Below are 10,470 nucleotides of genomic sequence, written 5' to 3'. Positions count from 1 at the left end.
GAAACAGGGAGTTTACCTGGGGCCGACGCCCAGGGTGTGGCAGAGAGACGATCAGGGCGGGCTCCTCTTCCCTGCCCTCCCGACGCTGACCGGGGGCTCCCCACGCTACCAGCCCCGTCTGAGATCCGCGGGGAGAGTGGGATTGTAGGCCGGTCCACAAGCCCCAGGGTGCCCCGCGTCGAGGTAAGCAAATGGCACGTCTCAGTGCGGAGCCGTGCGAAGCAGAGATGGCTGGCCTGCCCTCACTATGCTGGCCGTCTCCGCCCCCACCCGATAAAATGGAGGCAGCTCTGTTGTGGGTGCCTGGCCTGGTGTGGTAGGCGGGAGCCAGGCGGGCGGGGAGCAGTCGGGCTTCGCTCCACAAGTGGGGCTGGGCTGGGGGTGACTCACAGAGCTCGCAGAGTTGGGCCAGTCCGACGTGTTCCACTCTGTTTCTGTGCCGTCTCTGCTGACTTACTTGGCCTTTGTTGTCTGGGCTACTCGCTCGTACCCGCAGCAGGGCTTGAGTGCTCTCAGGAGTCTTCTTTTGTGTCAGCCATAAAACCTCGAACCTGTTGTTGCTTGTTTGTCGTTGTAGGATCGTTGTTGAAAGAATTATTTGTTTTTTGTTGCTCTTGGAAATGCAGTTAGTACTCTGGTATCACAGCGCACACTTCTCAGGGTCACGCTGTCTCCTGGCACGGCCGCTCCAGACCCGTCGCCATCTTAAAAGCCTATGATTGAAGGTTAATGCATGTTTTTTTCTCTGCCAAAACTTCTGGCTGGAGTCACCTTGAAAATGGTCCCAGGAGTGCTCTTAACCATTCTAGTGGGGTGGGTTGTGATTTCATAGAAATGAGCACTAAAGGCCAAAGTGATCAATCTAAATGCATGTTTTTTTCTCTGCCAAAACTTCTGGCTGGAGTCACCTTGAAAATGGTCCCAGGAGTGCTCTTAACCGTTCTAGTGGGGTGGGTTGTGATTTCATAGAAATGAGCACTAAAGGCCAAAGTGATCAATCTAAAGCATTTATTCAGTGTATTTATAGAGAGATGAAGAGTGTCAGTGGCATACTGGTAGAGAAAGGAAAGTTATACCTAGGTATGTCCATAACGAGGGGGTCAATGTATCGACTTTCTATGGTAGTTTAAGAAATTTGGTTCAGAACTGGGGCTAATTTCTTTAGTCTTTTTGGCAACAACCTAAATACTTTCATCAGTGCCTGGGAATGTTCAAGGCTTTGGCTTAGGCTCAATCTTACTGGGAAAAACATGTATCTGGCCAGGTCACATAGCAGTCATAGCAGCGTGTTTCTCGGTCAGTACAGAGAAAAAAGTGGGAGGAGCTGGTGGTGAACTGGAGGACCTTAAAACAAGAAATATTTAATTTTATTTATGTTTGTGCATATGCATTTTGTGTTTACATTTGGACTTTGATTACAAGGCTTTTACTAGAGATACAAATTTTATATTTCAGAGAGTATGGAGTTTCATAGGAATAAGAAGACTTCTTTTCTGCACTGCAGGTCTTCTAATGTAACTCCTTGATGCTTTCCTCTTCTGGCTTTACATAATGCACCAACATATTTTCTGATACCTTTTCTTTCTAATTTAGTTAAGAGAGCAAATATGATTTTAGTGAAGTATAGTACCCTAAAGTGGGGTCAGTGTTTGCAGGACTATATCTACTTAGGTCATTACCTAAATTTTAACAATTTACTTCCCATCTCTTGTGTAATAAAACAAAAGTTTGGTGAATGCAGAATAGTTCAAATCATGCTAGTTATTTGTAAAATATTTTGTCATCTTCATCTATGGTTTGTTGGCTCATTTTCCTATGGATTTTCATGGTTTTTAAAATATTTATATTGTAATTGAAGAGTCTGGAAATGGATCCTGAAATGATATGGTCCAGTTTCCATGATGGTTGTGGTTTTAATAGAGATATTTATAATCCACAGGTGCATTCTTGCCTCCCACAAGTAATTCTGCATGCAAGTTTTTATATTTAAATTTTGTCTTCTATCCTACTGTACTTCTTGTATTTTGGGGATAAAATCCCTTTTTTCACCTGTGTAGATATCTCATACTTACTCTTTCACATTCACTCCAGTAATGGTTTGATTTACCCATCACACTTAGCATGTTTCAGTGAGCAAAATTTGAGATTTTGCCTGTATAAAATATGACTTCCAATGAATCAAAGACTTTGTGTTTTCTAGTTGGTATTTTGTTTGTTTTAATGGCAAGTTTAATCAGTTTTGGGTGACATCTAGAAGTAATCTGTTGTGGCAATCATTTTCTTTTTTTGCTTCCTCAAGACTAAGTTTTAGCATTAGGGAAGGTCTTAACTTTTCACCTCTCAACCCATATCAATTCCACTAGGATTTATACTTTTTTTCTCATATTCTTCTATTCCAGGAATGTGGATGATTCTTGCGGAAACATAGATGTGGGAGTTTTTTCCTGCTATCTTGGATTTGCTAATTGTGATAATGAGAGGGAAAAGGAAAAGTACTTATGTTCTTCAGGACAGTTATCCTGCAACATTCTGCATGGAACTTTATCATTATAATTTGGGCTCTCTGGTTTACCAGTTATGTTCTCTGTATGAGTGGTAGTGAACAGCAGTGGTATGAGTTAGGTTTGGCCAGTCCATTCATGTAACTGCTATTTCTACTTCTTGTCCCATGGGTGTTGCATCTTTATTGTAGAGATTTTACTGCCTAGTAGTTTGTTTTTGGTCCAGTGTATTCCACTTTGTTATCTCCCAAAGGTACAAGATGGATATTATTGTCAGATTTACTGAGAGAGAGCATGTATTCAAACTGTCAGTGGGCATATGTAAAAAGCAGTGTCTGTTAGGCCAGGGGTCTGTGGCAACTTTTACTGTTTACAGGTGGCCAAAGTCACCATCCTTGTTTTTAAAGAGATTGATTTCAGCATGTTTATTAGGATTGAAATTAGGGAATTTTACACTGAAGGGATTTTCCTAGTGAGGTAAAATCTGTTCCCATTTTAAATTCTATTGCATCAAATGAAGATGCAAGCTATATTGCCCCGAGAACATAACATCATGCTTGTTGACCAATGCCTGTATCTGCAATTAAGGGGCCTTATGCATCCTTGACTCTTCACAGGTGTCATTGCCATGGAATCTAATACAAATTTGTATGTAAAGAACATTTATGTTTTCATTCACACTTGGAGATCCAAGAGAGTGCTTTAGATAAAAAAAGTCACAGTGTCGATTAGAATCATCTGTACTGCTTATGTCAGTAAATGTATTAGTCTGTTTTGCATTGCTGTAACAAAATACTGGTTAATTTATAAAGAACAGAGGTTTATTTGGCTCATGATTCTGGTGGCTGGAAAGTCCATATTTGGACAACTGCACCTGACAAGAGCATCAGGCTGGGATTGATGTGTGCAAACAGAGGAAGGGAGAGAGGAAACAAGATCGGGGGGAGGTGCCTGGATTTTTTTAACAACCAGCTGTCATGGGAACTTATAGAGTAAGAACTCACTCACTCTAGAGGTAGAGCTGTCTGTAAACATAAGTTTATGTTAATGTTTGAATAAATACAAATAAAAAAGGATGAGGTATTCAGAAATGTTGTGAAATTCAAACTTAATATCGCTTAGGATAGAACCTATTATGGTGCATGATCCATTGCTTTTGAAAAATGTGTGTGTTCTTTGGCTATTAGACATGATGTTTTATAAATGTCACTTAGTTCAAGTTGGTTAGATAAGTTCACACTGATCTTCATATTGCAGTCATATATGCCTAAAACAGCCATACCTCATTCAACTCCTACATATCAGATTTCCAGTATACAGGGTAGCTATCTGGCCCCTAGCATACAATATTTCACATTTATATTAACCATTTCAGGGAATTTTCCTGTGAAAAGACAATTGTAAGATAATTTTCCCAGAGGCTCTATTGTTTTACATTAACTTACAATGAGTGAATATAAGACAGAATGTGCAAAAATATTAATATTTTGGAAAACAGTGGGAAATAGGTCATAATTAAATGATACTGAGAGTGTGTTTTTATGAATAACAGTTTTAATATGGAGGCACCATACTACCTGATTTCAAAATCTACTACAAAGCTATAGTAATCAAAACAGCATGATATTGGCATAAAAAGAGACACATCAACCAATGGAACAGGATAGAAAGCCCAGAAATAAATTCACACATTTATAATCAATTGATTTTCAACAAAGGTGCCAAAAACACACAATGAAGAAAGGATAGTTTCTTCGGTGATGTTTGGAAAACTGGATATCCAGCAGAAAAATTAGATCATATGCATATCTCATACCACATACAAAAATCAATTCAAAATGGATTAAAGACTTATGTACAAGACCTAAACCTACTAGAAGAACACATATGGGAAAAGCTTCATGATGTTGATCTTGGCAATGATTTTTTTGCATATGACCTCAAAAGTACAGAGAACAAAAGCAAAAATATACACATGTAATTACTTCAAATTACAAAGCTTCTGCAGAGCAAATAATACAGTCAACAGAATGAAGAGACACTCTACAGAATGGGAGAAAATATTTGCAAACAATACATCTGATAAGGGGTTAATATCTAAAATATATAAGTAACTCAAGAAACCCAATTTCAAGAAAACAACTCGATTAAAAAATGGGTAAGGTAGAATATCTACCAAAATAAAAAATAAAATAAATAAAAAATGGGTAAGGGACCTGAATAGACTTTTCTCAAAAGAAGATATATGGGTGGCCAATAGGTATATGAGGGGGGAAAAAAAAAAGCTCAACAGCTCAACATCACTAATCCTCAGAGAAATTCAAGTTAAAACTGTAATGAGATGTCACATCACACTTGTTAGAATGGCTATTAGCAAAAAGATGAACGATAACAAGTGTTGGTGATTGTGTAGAGAAAAGGGAACCTTGGTACACTGTTGGTAGAAATGTAAATTAGAGAAGTCATTATGGAAAACAGTATGGAAGTTCCTCAAAAAATTAAAAATAGAACTGTCATATGATCCAGCAATCTCACTACTGGGTATATATTCAAAGAAAATGAAATGAGTGTGTCAAAGAGTTATCTGCAGTCCCATATTCACAATAGTCAGCATTATTCACAGTAGTCAAGATGTGGAATCAACCTAAATAAATGTCCATCATCAGATGAATGGATAAAGGAAATGTATATGTACCTGATGGAATACTATCCAGCCTTACAAAAGAAGGAAATCCTGTCATTTGTGACAACATGCATGAGCCTGGAGAATATTTTATTAAGTGAAATAAGCCAGGCACAGAAAAACAAATACTGCATGGTCTCGCTTATATGTGGAATTGAAAAATGGTGAATTGATAGAAGTGTAGAGTAGAATGGTGGTGGTTACCAGTGGTTGGGGCAGGAGGGTTGGGGAGATGTTGTTCAAAGTATACAAAGTTTCCATTAGACAGGAAAAATAAATTCAAGACATCTATTGTACAGCAGAGTGACTATAGTGAATAACAATGTATTATATACTTGAACATAGCTAAGAGAGTAGATTTTAGTGTTCTCACCACACAAAATAAAGAAGAATTTCATGTAGAAGACAATGAAACTATAATGACATGGTTGTCTGTTTTGGATTGAAAATTACATTTGCAGGCCAAGTTTTCAGATGGAAATATTTTATTTTATTCCAGTTGAAAGGGATTGATTTCAATTACATATTAAATGATAAATCCTGAAATTACAGTTAGCTTCTGTCTTAATTTTTATTAGTTGAGAGTATATGTCAATATTGCCGTCCCCTAACTTGTGCTATCTCCTTAGAAGTGGTCCTACTGCAACTTCTGCAGAGGCCAGTTCTATTTCCAGATGCCCTAACACTGAGTACAATGGCCATGTGCCCTGTCGTCATTTGTGTTCTCAAAGCAAGTAATAAGCTTGGAGAAAAGTAAACTGTAGTTATAGAAATGTCTGTTTGTCAGAAATGGCCTAGTTGGGATAAATAATGATCATAATTGTATGAGGATCTGGGATGATTCACTCCAGATGATTGTCTGAGATTTACCATGTGTCCCTCTTATAGGACAAATAGGACTCTCAGAATGGCTCAAACGGGCAACTTTTATCAGTGATTTCCCAATGCACCTGTGTATATGCTTTTCCTTTTTCTCCACACATAACACTGTCTTAATTTTTTCATGAGATATTCTGCACCTTCATAATTTCTCATTGAGAAGATTAATGTTGGATTGTTTTTAGCTCCTTCATGGAGATTGTTAGCAATATTTGTCACATTAAACATTAAGTGAGGGAAAAAGTAAAGATATGAATTTGAAAGCACACTAACAACTATATATCAGTCAAATACATCAATAGAACCAGTAGTGTTGAGAGAGAATGACAGGAAAACTGGATATCTGAATACAAAATAATGATATAGATGCTCATTATATGGGTTTATTAATAATTGCCATGAATCTATGACCTCATTTCTTGGCTTTGTTTTCTGTCCTACAGAAAAATTTCCACAGATAAACTGTATAGAATGATGCAGCACTTCAGTAAATAAAGGTGAGTGGATGCTAGTGTCTAGTGTCTTTGAAGTATTTCCCATGTTGCATGTCCACTGATGTCTGTTATGCGACTTAGTTTGTCTGTTTGTGGGCTTCTGTGAGAATGTTTTCACAATGGGTCTTTTCCCTCATGAGTCTTCTTCCTGTGCTATCATGTTTTTTCATTTTATCAACTTCTGCTTTGATGAAAACTGTAAAATTCTTGATAATATTTATCATATATTTTCCTCTATCATAAAATTCGACTGTGCTGAATTATGATTGGTATTCTCTATGTCTGTTTGATTACTGGAAGGTCATAATGTGGAACTGGTTTTATGTGACAGTGAAGCCAAACTCCCACATATTTATGCTTACTTCTTTACTACTCTGTGTTAACTTTCATTAGATTATTACATTTTTCTTCAATGAAATATTTAATGTACAGAAATTCTAACCTCTCCATCTCACACACAAGTTCACGAGGCTATGTTTCTTTTTCTTTTTTTTTCAGAGTACAAGGTACATCAAAAAGTTCATGTGAAAATTTATATTATCTCTTAATTTTATATTTCCAATTTTTTGAAGTACCCCTCATATTTTCTCTCTGTTGTTCACATTAGCTAAATTCCATTGGTCTATGCTTAATTCACTTAATCCTTCCTCTGCTGTCTCTACTCTACTATTGAGCCTATCCAGTAAGATTTTTATTTCTATTACTGAATTTTTCAATTCTATTGCTTTATTTTTATAACTTCTACCTAGCTGAGATTTTCTTTCTCATTTATTTCAAGAGAATTTGTAATTATTTGCTTAAGCATTTTTAACTTGACTATTTTAAATTTATTACCAGATAACCACAACATTTGATTGAGGCTGGTGTCAGTTGAATGTCTTTTTCTCATTCTACATGTGATTTTCCTTCTACTTGTGATTTTGCTGTTCTTGTTTTATGAGTGATGTTTTATTGTATCTTGGACATTTTTTGTTATTACAGGAATCTGGATGCTATCCAAATTTTTTAGTTTAGCAGGCATGCACTCTGTTTAGATTTAATATGAATATCTTGTTCTACTTTTGCAGGCCATGGTTCCATTGGCAGTCTCATTATCAGAGATAACGTGATTTTTTTTTTCCTTTTTGTCTTTTGTCGTGACCGGTAACGGAATTGCAACCCTCGGTGTCACGCCTGCACCGCGCTCAACCAGTGAGCGGACCGGTCTCTATATGGGATCCGAACCCTCAGCAGGAGCGCCGCTGCACTCCCAAGTGCCGCACTCTACCGAGTGCGCCACCGGGCCAGCCCGTGATTTTTTTTTTTTGGTCCCTTGGTTTATATGATGCTGCTGGCCCTCCCACTCCCTCCTACTAGTGCTGCCTGAAACAGTGAAGTGTTTCCCTATACTGGGATGCCAGGTATTTCTAAGTGGGGAAAGGGAAACTTGGCCCACAGGAATGAGGAATGCCTCATAGTTCAAGCAGCTCACTCATATGGAATAACCCAACCTGTGCCACCTAGTCAATAGTCTCATCAAATACAGGAGGAGATCCTCCAGTACAGGGAACACTGAGGCTATAAAGGCAAGAATGTCTGCAATGTGGCAATCTCTAGGCCATTTGAACATTGAATGTCTGTGTTACATATCTTTCCTCACTTTTGCTCAATTTTTGCAGTTCAACATGGAACTATCAGAGGTTTTTTATGAAAGCTATTTTTTCACCTCAAGAACTGACATGATAGAGAGTATCATGGATAAGTCTGACATCAAAACCTGAGAAGCTGGTGGGAATTCCCATACGGTAAGCATTTTGTTCTGAGAATACTGACATTACTCTTAGGGAATCATGACACTTCAATGACAGTGAGACCCTGGCCATGCTGATCAGCCAGGGAGCTGGTCATTGGCTGTGATGCTGGTCTCCATGTTTGAATAGTATGGGTCAGTGAATCCCAGTGTGGCAGAAAGGTGGGTGGTCAGTGTCTGCCACATAGCTCAGGCTCTAGGTCCCTTTTATAAATGTGCCTGGATCAATAATGACATAAAAAAAAATAGATCTTGTTGGAATCTGAACAAAATGAGTGACCAAGCCACTTCTGTGATCTGAGGTCCAGCACAGAGACTATGCTAGGCAAACATGTGAAGCAAGTTCAGTTTGTTCAGCAACCAGGAAGGCCTGTGGTATTGGAAAACTACCCACTCACAAACGTTAGAGCAAATGAATTGTACAGAGGTCTGTAAATACCCAATTGTGGTTTGACATGTGGCACCTCTTTGAGTGCTTGGTTGGAGGTGCCCAGACATGTAGTATATAGATCCTGAGGAACCAGGACATGATTAGTGATCCCATGTGACATTATTGTCCCTACCCTTGAGCTATTCACACATTTGTCTGAGCTGGCAGAATTTTCTGGTTTATGATCTACCTCTTGAGGGTGAAGAGATAATCAACATCCAAAGATATGATGAGTTTTTATTTTTAATTTTCTGTAAGATAAAACAATTACATGGATATTAAAGAATATGTACCGTATATGGGATCTGATCTTCTAGTATATTTTAATTTGATTGTTAATCCAGTCATTAGGACTGGAACAGTTGTTTCTTCATTTTTCATTTTCTTGTCAACCAAGCAAGCTATTTTGTATATATTTCAGTGCTGGCTTCATCTACATATTACATGAAACATTTTTAGATGTGAAATGATTATATTTCAAATTCTTGGATTTTTTACATGAGTTTTACTGGCCACTTTATCATATATCCTAAATGGGTTTCTACTGTATTTAAAGTACAGTGAATGATTTTGAAGTGGATGTGTTGGAGAAAATGAGACAAATGACTTAGAAAAATATTTCTGTACCACTGTAATCAAAGATGTGAGCATAATTGTTCTTATCTCACAGATGGCCCAATAATTGTCTAATTTGGATTCTTATAACTGCTTTTAAGTATTCCATTAGGCGAATTTTGTTTTACAACTTTCTTAATTTCCCCTATACTTTGCAGATTGGGTGTCATGGAATCCCATAGAATGTCATTGTCGAACCAATGAAGTATTGATTTTGTCATTTGTACCAGCGCCCTTATCTGGGAATAACAAAAGAACATTTCTGAGGTAACATTCCAAGTTTTAGTAAATTTGTTTTTGTGGTTATTTTTATTTTTTTAAGTAAACAAGAATTTAACTGTTTTGTGGAGAGTCAGTTAATGAAAACAACGTTAGGCATTAATGATCTGATGAGCTATCTGAAGTTCAATTTTCTTTAAGATTTTATGCTATTATCTACTTTGAATAACTTCAGACTCCCTGGTTGAGTATTTTAAAATTGGTATATTTTATATACAGTTACATTGAGAAACCTCCAGTCTTACGCAAGTTTGAAAGACGGACAGGTATATATCTTATATTTCTATATATATAATCTTTTCAGCAGGTCGACATGGACGAAGAGCTGGGTTTTACATGGACAAATTAATTTTTTCCCATGAGACATGACAAGAAGAAAAGGAAGCATTGGAGATAATCCTGACATCACATCTTCTATGGCCAGTGGAAGCTCTAATATTGGTAAGTATTTTGTCCTGAGAATACTGACATTTCTCTTAGGGAATCATGACACTCCAATTCAGTGAGACCTGGCAATGCTGGTCAGCCCTGGGGCTGGTCGTTGACTGTGATGCTGGTCTCTATGAGAGAATAGTGGGGGTCAGTGAGTCCCAGGGTGACAGATGGCAGGATGGTCAGTGTCTGCTACATAGTTCAGGCTCAAGGTCCATTTTATAAATATGCCCGGATCAAAGATGACATTTAAAAAAATGGATCTTGCTGAAATCTGAACAAAATGAGTGACCAAGCCACTTCTGTGATCTGAGGTCCAGACAGGGACCATCCTAGGCAAACACGTGTAGTGAGTTTAGGTCGTCAGG

The 10,470-nt window shown here is 37.7% G+C and overlaps 1 long non-coding RNA gene across 1 annotated transcript in view; it reads left to right on the top strand.

Annotated features, from left to right (window-relative positions):
- The window catches only part of LOC103585261, a 30,962-nt gene extending 21,324 nt beyond the window's left edge, over window positions 1–9,638 (top strand). The window contains exons 3-5 of the long non-coding RNA XR_550052.1: window positions 6,507–6,560; window positions 8,216–8,341; window positions 9,550–9,638. This is a non-coding gene — a long non-coding RNA (uncharacterized LOC103585261). The remainder of the gene's footprint in view (window positions 1–6,506; window positions 6,561–8,215; window positions 8,342–9,549) is intronic.
- The last annotated feature ends 832 nt before the right edge of the window (window positions 9,639–10,470 follow it).

Source organism: Galeopterus variegatus, unplaced genomic scaffold (assembly GCF_000696425.1).
Source record: "Galeopterus variegatus unplaced genomic scaffold, G_variegatus-3.0.2 Scaffold227, whole genome shotgun sequence".
NCBI lineage: Eukaryota > Metazoa > Chordata > Mammalia > Dermoptera > Cynocephalidae > Galeopterus > Galeopterus variegatus.
This window is presented reverse-complemented; position numbering and strand designations above follow the sequence as displayed.